Genomic DNA, 9,576 nt, shown 5'->3' on the forward strand with positions numbered 1-9,576 from the left:
CAAATAAATGATAATAAAAATATATATCTACCCCAAAAATCTCAATGAAACAACTAGATACTTTGAGTGAGTGTTCTAGCCTTAAGAACACGTGCATGTCCACCATCCATTAGCACTAGGCTCCAAGGCACTTTAATTTATACCTTTGTTCCCAAATGGAGGACAGCACACCGGAGCTGACTAGCTAGCTGTGTGTGTAATTACACTCAAGTGAGGGGATGCGGGCCCGTGTGTTTGGGGCTGGGATTTGAGGCCCGGAAGGAAGGAAGAGAGAAGAGGATGGGGGGGCGGGCTGGGGGGGATAAACAGAGAGAGCGAGAAGAAAGAGAAGCAGTGAAGCTAGAGAAAATCTGGTCATTTTACACACGGCTGCTTCGTTAATGGCAGTGTGTGCGCGCAGCGTGCGTGTCGTGGCAAGTGTGTGTTTGGACAAGAGAGGTGGGCAGTGGGGGTAGGTCAGCAGGAAAGGGCTGTGTTTATCCAATCTGTTCCCTGCCTTTACCATGTGGTAGGAAAAACCACTGGCCAGCTCTCAGCCTGATCCCACAGGACGCCGAGGATGGGAGACAGGCACAGGACAGAGAGAGAGAGAGAGAGAGAGAGAGAGAGAGAGACGATGGTGGGGGAGCGACACGGAGAGAAGTAGGCCACAGGGGGTGGCCAATGAACCTGCTAGTGGAGTGAGTGTGTCTGGGTGTATGCATGTGCTCACTGAGCTAAAGAACCGGTTTCTGAAACAGTCTGGTCTCTGGAAATCACTCGTGTTTCAAGAGGAGGGGGATACGAGTGCATATTATAATGGCACTGAGGGGAAAGACAGAAACGTGGGGAAGTACACAGGAAGGTCTAAACACTGTCACATTACACTATTCGCATGAAATTGATGTATTATTTCATACTTGCCTAAATCCTATTAAGAGTAAAGTTGATATACAGCTATCCTATCGTTTGGACCACTAGCATGTTAAAACCCCTCCAGAGTCTCGACTGAACTGTTCCGTAGTGCTTGGTTTTCGTCTTAGACAGATTACAACTTCACAGCCAGCAGAAATCAACACACCAGACTCAGATCTGACCTCTACAAAATGATTCTCAGCCCGGATCACAAACTGGGCAGCAGTTTCCAGAACTTACACACACACACTTTTAGTTGTTGTTTGCCAATGGTTCTATATATGGTTAGAGCTGATGCAAACAAGCAACAATAGTGGAAGACAACTTGCATAAAGGCCTTCAGAACGTCTACACATACACAGTTGCACTTAAAGCTCTAATAGATCTTTGCAGTGTCTTTAGTTTTCACTGCATCTCAGTCTTAAAGGTTCAAATGTCATCATTTTTAAAAAGAATTGTGTCTAAAGATTCAAGTTTATCCCAAAAATCCTTGACTATAGATTTAATAGAACATTTATCCAAAGCAAACACTTCTGCTAAATGCATGATAGACATACATCCAATTCGTTTACCCTTCTAAACTCCCATAACACAAACTTTTACCTCAGGTTAAAAAGCAGAACACATCAGATCAGATAAATAGTCTAGAATGAGGCTTAAATAATATTGTTTCTTTGGCTGGCATCTACTTGCTTTTACAGCACTAAGAGGTACTCATTAAAAAACATGATAATTTTATCTAATTACACTGGTGATGGAATTTTAGAAACTCAAAGTGGAAAATCAGAAATCAAACTACAGGTGAGGGGAAAATTGCTCAGTGATGCAAATGAGTTACCAGAGAGGAACCCAGCCACTGTCACAGGCTTTGGGGAAAACCCTGCTACTCTTTCTGGTCTGCTTGTTAAAACTAAAGGATTTCTCACCAACTGGGAGTCTTTCATTTATTCAAAAAAAACCACCAGTGGTTTTAGGCTGTTGATGTGTCATTCCTGTGTAAGAAAGTAAACCGAGATCTGGAAACCATTCTAATTTCTTGATTCTCAGTCTAGATTTTCATTTTGGTACAGAATAGTAATATGATAAAAGCTTCCAAAGAAAAGGCCTTTTCATGATGAATTTTCCCACAACAGTAAGAAACGAGCAAACAGGAAGATAAAGGCACACACAGACAACATTCTACCCCCACACCTCTAATCACTGCTATCGACACAGGTGTTTAGACCAATGGGACAGGCAGGTTTGAACCGTTTCCCCAAGGATTGGCCTGTCCCCTCCACTGTTCCACCTTCTTGCTTGCCATCAACCAATTGACTTCCACAGTGCTTCTAACAAGGCAGTGGGATAACTTCTCTCCTGGGAAGCGGGCAGGCGTACGCCTTTTTCCTGAGTCAGTGTGATCAAGACCTCTTCTGAGAAGGGGGTTAGGATCTAACAAATGTTCTCTTAAACATTCCTCACCTGAGGTTGGGCCAACCTGAATGTTGATAGTACAATGCGGAGGATGCATTGATATCACAACCGTGCCAATCAACCACAGTGTGCACTGGGAGGCGGTGTGTCCACTTTTCAGTAGTTGACGACACAAACCTACTGCTGCTTACTGCTGCTTTTCCAGCAGCAGTAAGGTTAGACGGTGAACAAGGGCTAAAGCACAAAGATGGAAAACAGGATGTACCACATATCAACAACAGGAGAGGGTCAAGGGTAGATTAAAAGGCATATACACATACGAGCCAGAGATTTACACGACAGGCCATATCTACTATCACAGACAAAGAAAAGACACAGCACAAACCCTTGAGAATAATAACGCCAATGTCTCTCCTCTCTCTCGTAGGCAGATCACTTGGTCCAGAAGGCCCTCGCTGCAGGAGCAGGATAGAGGAGGCAAGTGCGGAGGTGGGAGGGGTGGGGTGCCAGAACGAGAGACAGGTGAGAGGGACATATGAGAGAAAGAGAGAAACAGTGATGACACTCGCTTTTGAATGTCACCACGGTGCTAAAGACCCCCGCTAACCTTTTGGCTGGAAATGAGAGAAGGGGAGGGGAGCGGAAGAAACAGGCAGGCAAAGAGAGAGGGAGAACGAGAGAGGGAGAGAAAGTAGAAAGGATGAGAAAGAAGAGTAGAAAAAACGAGGAGGGAGCTTGTGTGAGGGCAGAGAGGGAGTGGGTGGATGAGGGGGTGAAGGGGGAATGGTAGATGGCAAGATGAAAGGGATGGAGATAAACAACAGCGCCACTTCACTTCTAACAGGACTGCCATCTATGACACATGATGACCACAGACAAAATGGCCACCTAAACATCAACCAGTACACGGATGCACAACCCAGGAGCAGCCGACCACACCGAGAAAACAATGAGTCAGCCTAATGTTGCTTAAAGCTTTGTGGTCAGAAGTTTACACCTGCCAATAGTTTTAAAGATTTTTGTGATTATCTTCAGTTTTGATGTCCTGTTAGAGAAATAGGTGCATGAAGGCACCAGGAATGCTGAAACCCTGCTGTAATATAAATACAATGCAACAATTCCCTGCACTATGCAAACGATCACCAGACCAGTTAAGGTTTTTCTCTGAGTTTGCAGCCATTGTATTCTCAAACAATAGCTAAAGGGGACAACTATCACAAATGCAAATTTGCCCAACCTTCTCCCATCAATTGCTATATCACATTTGGACTAAGTTGCCTTTCAGTAATTTCACTTTCAGTGGATGTGATGAAATATATTTCAATACTGTGTTAAAAGACAAAATGTTGTCGGGTGTGTTGTGTTGCTGGATTCTACTAATCAGTAGGCAAAGATAACACAGCTTAAGGTCTAAGACATCGGTTTGCAAAAAATAAAACCTATTTTCTGTAAACTAATCTTTTGTATTTGGCACATGTTGCTGTTAAACCTTGAAATACTTCAGTGGGATTGAAGTTCTTGGGGGGAAAGAAGGTTTGAAGTCACGCTGAGTCAAGACACCTTTCCTTAAACTAGACAACTGTTTCAGTCAGACAGTTACAATTTCATGACAGAGTCCAACATTCGTATGGATCAGAGGCAGTGGATGTCTATTCTTAAAGCCAAACCTTAAAATGAGTCGTGTTTTGTCATAAACTTTATATCAGACTATGAAGCAAATTACTGTGACACAGCGCACAGATGCAATAGTTAATCTGTTAATCTGCAGAAACAGGCATATGTACGGCAGCTTGGTTTGTTAAAATATGAAATAAAAATTAATGTTAAGTGGGATTTTGATCCAGTCGCTGAGGAAAACCAAAAGCTAATCTCCAATACTAACAAAAACTAATAAATATTACAAAAAAATGGTTACAAAAGCAGAAGACTGCACCGATGGAAACAGGACTTTCTGAAGTCATTAAGAGCAAAGTGAGAAACAGTGTATTTCATTACAAAATAATATCTAGATAATAATGATAACATAAGAAAATGGGATCATTGCAATACTGTATAAATGAGTAAAAGACAGACTCAGTGTTCATTTAACTACAGCTGACCTGAACAAAATATTCTTTAGGTCAAAACCTTAGAGAATGAAGATATAACACATCATCAACTGACCACATTAATGCAACACAGCTGAACTTGTACAGTAACGGAAGTGTTCAGTAACAAAATCCCTAGTCAATGCAAAACCATTAGTTCCATTTAGTGCGATGGGAGTCACCAGCATGTACCTTATCCTCAGGGTAAGGCGGCAGGAGGGAACCTCACTGACAGCTTGTTGGGCAAATTAAAGACAACCAGACAAATGTCAGATCTCTTAGGGATTACGGTATGAAACGTATACGATAAACACTTGGGAAAAAAGTTCAGGAAAAAGATTTTGCTTAAGGCAAACAATGGATTCAAAGCATCCCAGTTGAAGAGTATTAAATAAAGTTCTATTATCTGTTAAAATCTAAAACATGCATCTTACAAATGTGGACAGGTAAATACTGTTCCCTTTAACTATTAAGAGGACATAATGCTGTGTGGGGCTTTTTCACCGTCCAGACCTAGAAGATAAACTCTAGCCTGCATGGATGAAGCCGTGAAAAGACGTGCAAAAAAACAAATTCAGTTGTGGCCTCATCTCATTATGTGAGAAATGTAACTAGTCCCAGACCCGGCACAGTTTAAACGTGGGACAAACCAAGGCATCGCTGCAACTGAAAGAAAGAGTTCCACAACTTGAGCCACAAGAATAAAGACAAATGAGAACGACGCTTAATGGTAGTGAACATCTGTTGTTTGTTGTGTGTGTGTGTGTGTGTGTGTGTGTGTGTGTGTGTGTGTGTGTGTGTGTGTGTGTGTGTGTGTGTGTGTGTGTGCGCGTGTGTGTGTGTGTGTGTGTGTGTGTGTGTGTGTGTGTGTGTGTGTGTGTGTGTGTGTGTGTGTGTGGTCGGGGCCTCTTGTCTGTCTCTGTGGCCCTGTGACTAGCTGCCATCTTGGCTCACAGGCACAAGGTGGTGGGGGTAGCAGCTCCCGGCTAAAGAGCAGGCAGGACGAGGGGGAGAAATAACGAGCCAGCACATGTGTCCTGAATGGGACTAAAAACACGGTGGCGCCAGCCAAAAAGTGTGCGTTTTCAATAGATTGCGCCTAGTTTCTCGGCGATTTGGGTTTGGCAGCCAAAGTTGCGTGAGAACGGCAGGGTGACCATTATGCAAGTTGACCGATTACAGAACACATAATGGAGAAGGAGCGCAGGAAAGCGCGGCGGGCACACGCAGTAGAGTCGGGCTGCACAGACGGAAAACGAGCGTCCGTGTGAGCGGGACTGCGGGAGGAGCCCGGACACCGGCTGCTGTTTTCTACTGCCTCTTCTCCCGCACCGGGAACAAGTGTGGCCGTGCCGCTGCTTGAAACTTCGCCCGACAGACGGTGACATAACAAGCAAAGCGCCGATCACAACAGTCAAAAGACCCAACGCTCCGCAGAGGAGATCCCGTCACTTTGGTCAATTAACCTCGACTAAAAGTAAAGAGAAATATACTTGAAGTTCATTTCCATGCCCGAGAGCGGTGCACCGACTGATCACCGCCCCGAGCAGCTTAGCAGCTAGTTCGGGGGATAAGTGCTCTCTGGCCGTACACAATGAGGAGGATGAGACCTTGCTAGTAGCCTAGCTGAACTTCTGTGTCCTAGCACTGGGCTAACCTCCAGCGGCTAGCACGGCTAATTAGCCTATCAGCGACATTTCGCACGTCGTTCCAGACCAGGGAACGGTGCGTCATGTCGCGTTTTCGCCAGGTAAAACACTTTCATATTTATCCCAAAGCTTCACATAAACACAGAACCCCTCTCTAACACGTTAAGTGGCGCTGTTAAAGTAAAGAAAGAAGGCAAAAACACGGTCGTATGGAATGACCGCCTGGCCTCACAGCTCCCCCCTCCTCTCCTCCACTGCTCTGTCCCTTCCTCCAATAAAACCACCGACTACTACGAACACTTCTCCCGGTTCCTGCCAAAGAAATCCCCCCGAAAAATCTGTCGATATACAACTAATAAGTACAGTTTTGCAAGGGAACACGTTGATTCAGCGCAAGCGAAGCGTTTTTCGCCATATCTGCCAAGTATTCTCCGCTGGGAATCTCCCTCAGAGCTGCGCTCATTCAGTCGGCCAGTGACTCACCTCTACGCTCGAGCCACCTCGTGTCTGCTACAAGCTTCAACACAATTAGCTAACAGGGCTAACACTCGCACTTTAAAACTGAAATAGGTCAACAATTCACGTTAGAAATTTCAACAAGTTGCCGGGCGAGCGGACACGGAAAGAGAGACGCTCGTCGTGTTCTGGAAATTTTCTTTCCACTTTTCAACTACCTAATGGGACTGTTGCGAGTGCGCGAGCGATGCAGCGGGTGGTGGAGCTAAACTTGCTATTGTTAGCATGTCGGCACGGCAGCTACACGGACCTTCAATGACTTTCTCTGGATATGAGGGAAAAACACAAAGCAAAGAAAACCGCAACCTCGAACGTAGTCTTTACAGCGAGTTAGCCGAGAATGCGCTGCCCATCCGGCCGAAAAAACAACTCGCATGGCGGTTAAAGAGCCCGACAGCGCCGAGAAAGTATGGAAAACTTACTATCCAGAAAGAAAACAAATTGTTTTAATCGAGCGCTGGTGGCCGCGACATATCCACCGCAATCGCACTAAATACGGCTTGACAAATTGTCAAAGGCACTCGCTCAAACATTCGTTAGCTTACCCAATTAGCTCGGTGACTTGGGGCTTTTTTACAAATCAACTCCTTGTTAGTACGGTTAGTATCTCCGCTTGCTTGAAAAAATCCACCGTGGTCCTTTTTCGTTTGAAATATAAATAAACAGAAGGAAAAAAGTTCAAGTTCTATGTTTTTACGTGAAATGCTTCTCCGGCGTGTATCGCATCCGCGACCTCACCGACTAGTGTGCGTTGCTCTTCTCTCCTTTGTGTTAATTTCACTCAAATCGAGTTTAATCCGATCGATCCCTCGGCTGGTCGCGCTCCCGAGTCCTCCCCTCCAGACACTCGCTCACCTTCCTTGGCCAGGGGGGGCGCGCTCCCGAGGACCTCATTCAGATAAACAGCCGGCGTGCGCGGTCACTGACCCCGGCGTGCCACTGTGACGCTCTCCTTGAGTTCTCATTTAGGGATAAAAAAAAGACAGCTGCGTCAGTTAGACGGCGGTTTAGTGTTTCTAAATCAGCTTTATTGTAATTTTATTTGAATTGAAATGTATAGAAACATAATGACATACATGTACAATGATTTACACATTTAAAATGTATTTAATATATAGATAAATAACAATACAATATGTATACAACAGCAAAGACAAAAGTTGTGACAGTTCCTGTTTTTAGTTACATAGTTTGTCTTACATACCAGCGACATGGAGTTTAGTTTGAGTTCAAGTTTATGAGTAAAGATTAAAGTTTGGTCAGCGCAAGAGCGGAAGAACCCAAAACATCCCTTCAGTCCGTGTCTGTTGGGGCTTTTTGGTTCTGATTTTGCTGTTCTTTTGCAGACTTTCATGACATTTTTTGTTCTGGTGACGCCACACACAGGACCTGTTAAATGTGTATTATAGTATATAAGATCCTACTTAGATCAAGTCGAACACCCTCATAAGCCTTGATGAGCAATAACATTGAGTTCTTGGCTGCGGTATTTATAGTAACCCCACTTACACTGAGTTAAAAGTCTCCAGTGCCATGATTGTGCAAACAGGAAAAGTGTGAAGCCAACAGGAACAGGAAGCCTAATTTGAATGTTTCTCTACTGATTATGAGTAAAATGAATACTGAGTACTGACTTTTAATGTGAGCTATAATCAATTAAGTGATGATGTATGTGGTTGTATGTATATACAGTAGAAATGTTTCTAGCATTAACTGTTGCACTGTTTAAAATACTGGTTGCCTTTTGTGCGCGTGAGTTAAATAAAACCTAGGCCTTTTAAAAACTGCATAAAGACTCAAGAAACCTAAGACAGCGTGTTGAAAATATATCAGACACTTACACTGATTTTACACATCAGAATGTGTTTTCAGGATGTGGGTAGATTGTGGAACCACTACATATGTGACAAATCTTTCTCCAGCAGGAACTGAGTGAAATCTCATAAATGACCTCCGTTGATGTCACTTGAGTAAATACCAAACCGTGAGGATGGAGGCCTGCGGTCACATTAGCTGCAGTAGTATTAGTGAGATCTGTATGGTCACAAGTTGCATAATGAGTAAAGACAGTGAGGAAAACAAATCAGTTTTCTTGTCAGTGAGGCATTAAAAGGAATGTCTGCAAAGTAAAGAGCACCTGAGTTGCCCACCAATTAATATTATTCGTATTGTCAGTATTAACTTTCAAAATCATTACCTTACAAAATGCACATACACAATACAGGTCGTTTAAATCCAAAGAAATGCAACTTTCTTAAAAAATATCAATCATTTCAAATGATGTCGGACATAAATGATATATATTTTGCATTCCTGCGGAGATGTTGGAACATATTTCCCTTCTTTTCAGGCAACCCTCCAGTTTCATGTCTTTTCAGTTTATTTTAAAACGTAAAATGCACAGGCTTGAAACCTTGCTTGTGTTTGTTAACTCATTGCTGTCAACGCTGTCTGCTTGGTTAAGTTGGATTATGAAACTAGATTCAGAACATGGGACAGTATGAAACGTTTCATTTGCATTTCATTTCCAGATATGATTGTTTTCCTCTAAACACTGACGAGATGCTAATTGACTCACTGTTGAACGCAGAATGGACGGTCAAACCTTTGCAGAATGTTCAAGTGTTTTGTAAATACAAGCAAACTTAACTTTACAATTTATTCAAGTAACACTGTTCTTGATTCCAGAATTGTCAGGTAAATTGGAAAAAAGTGAGGTTATCATGACAGCCTTCGCCAGCAACCGGCTTTATAAATGTTGCTGAGACAATTGTCACTTCAGATCAAAATGTATCTTTCTTAAATCAAAACAAACCTAAACAGTTAAAGTATTTAATAGTGTGAAATCATTCAGGGACTCGAGGGAAATTTCATTGCGTAAAGGCCACGAGGAATGACCTTTAAGGCACCAGGGGAATTGTGAGAAGCCATCAGGTTACTGTGATGAATATGGAAAACCAGTCACTTCACACAGTCTGTGGATGCATCCAGAAATGCAACCTGAAACTCTATGCAGA

General features: G+C 43.3%; 1 protein-coding gene across 6 annotated transcripts in view; it reads right to left on the reverse strand.

Moving 5' to 3' along the window:
• chd7 (chromodomain helicase DNA binding protein 7) overlaps window positions 1-7,452 on the reverse strand; it is a 49,101-nt gene extending 41,649 nt beyond the window's left edge. For 2 of the 6 annotated variants that reach the window (XM_029130829.3, XM_029130825.3), the window contains exon 1: window positions 7,105-7,452. The gene's annotated coding sequence lies outside the window, so the exon portion shown is untranslated. The remainder of the gene's footprint in view (window positions 1-7,104) is intronic. The other 4 variants (XM_029130826.3, XM_029130827.3, XM_029130830.3 and 1 more) reach the window with 4 other exon arrangements.
• Window positions 7,453-9,576: the final 2,124 nt, after the last annotated feature.

The sequence above is a fragment of the Betta splendens genome, chromosome 17 (genome assembly GCF_900634795.4).
Source record: "Betta splendens chromosome 17, fBetSpl5.4, whole genome shotgun sequence".
Taxonomy (NCBI): Eukaryota; Metazoa; Chordata; class Actinopteri; order Anabantiformes; family Osphronemidae; genus Betta; species Betta splendens.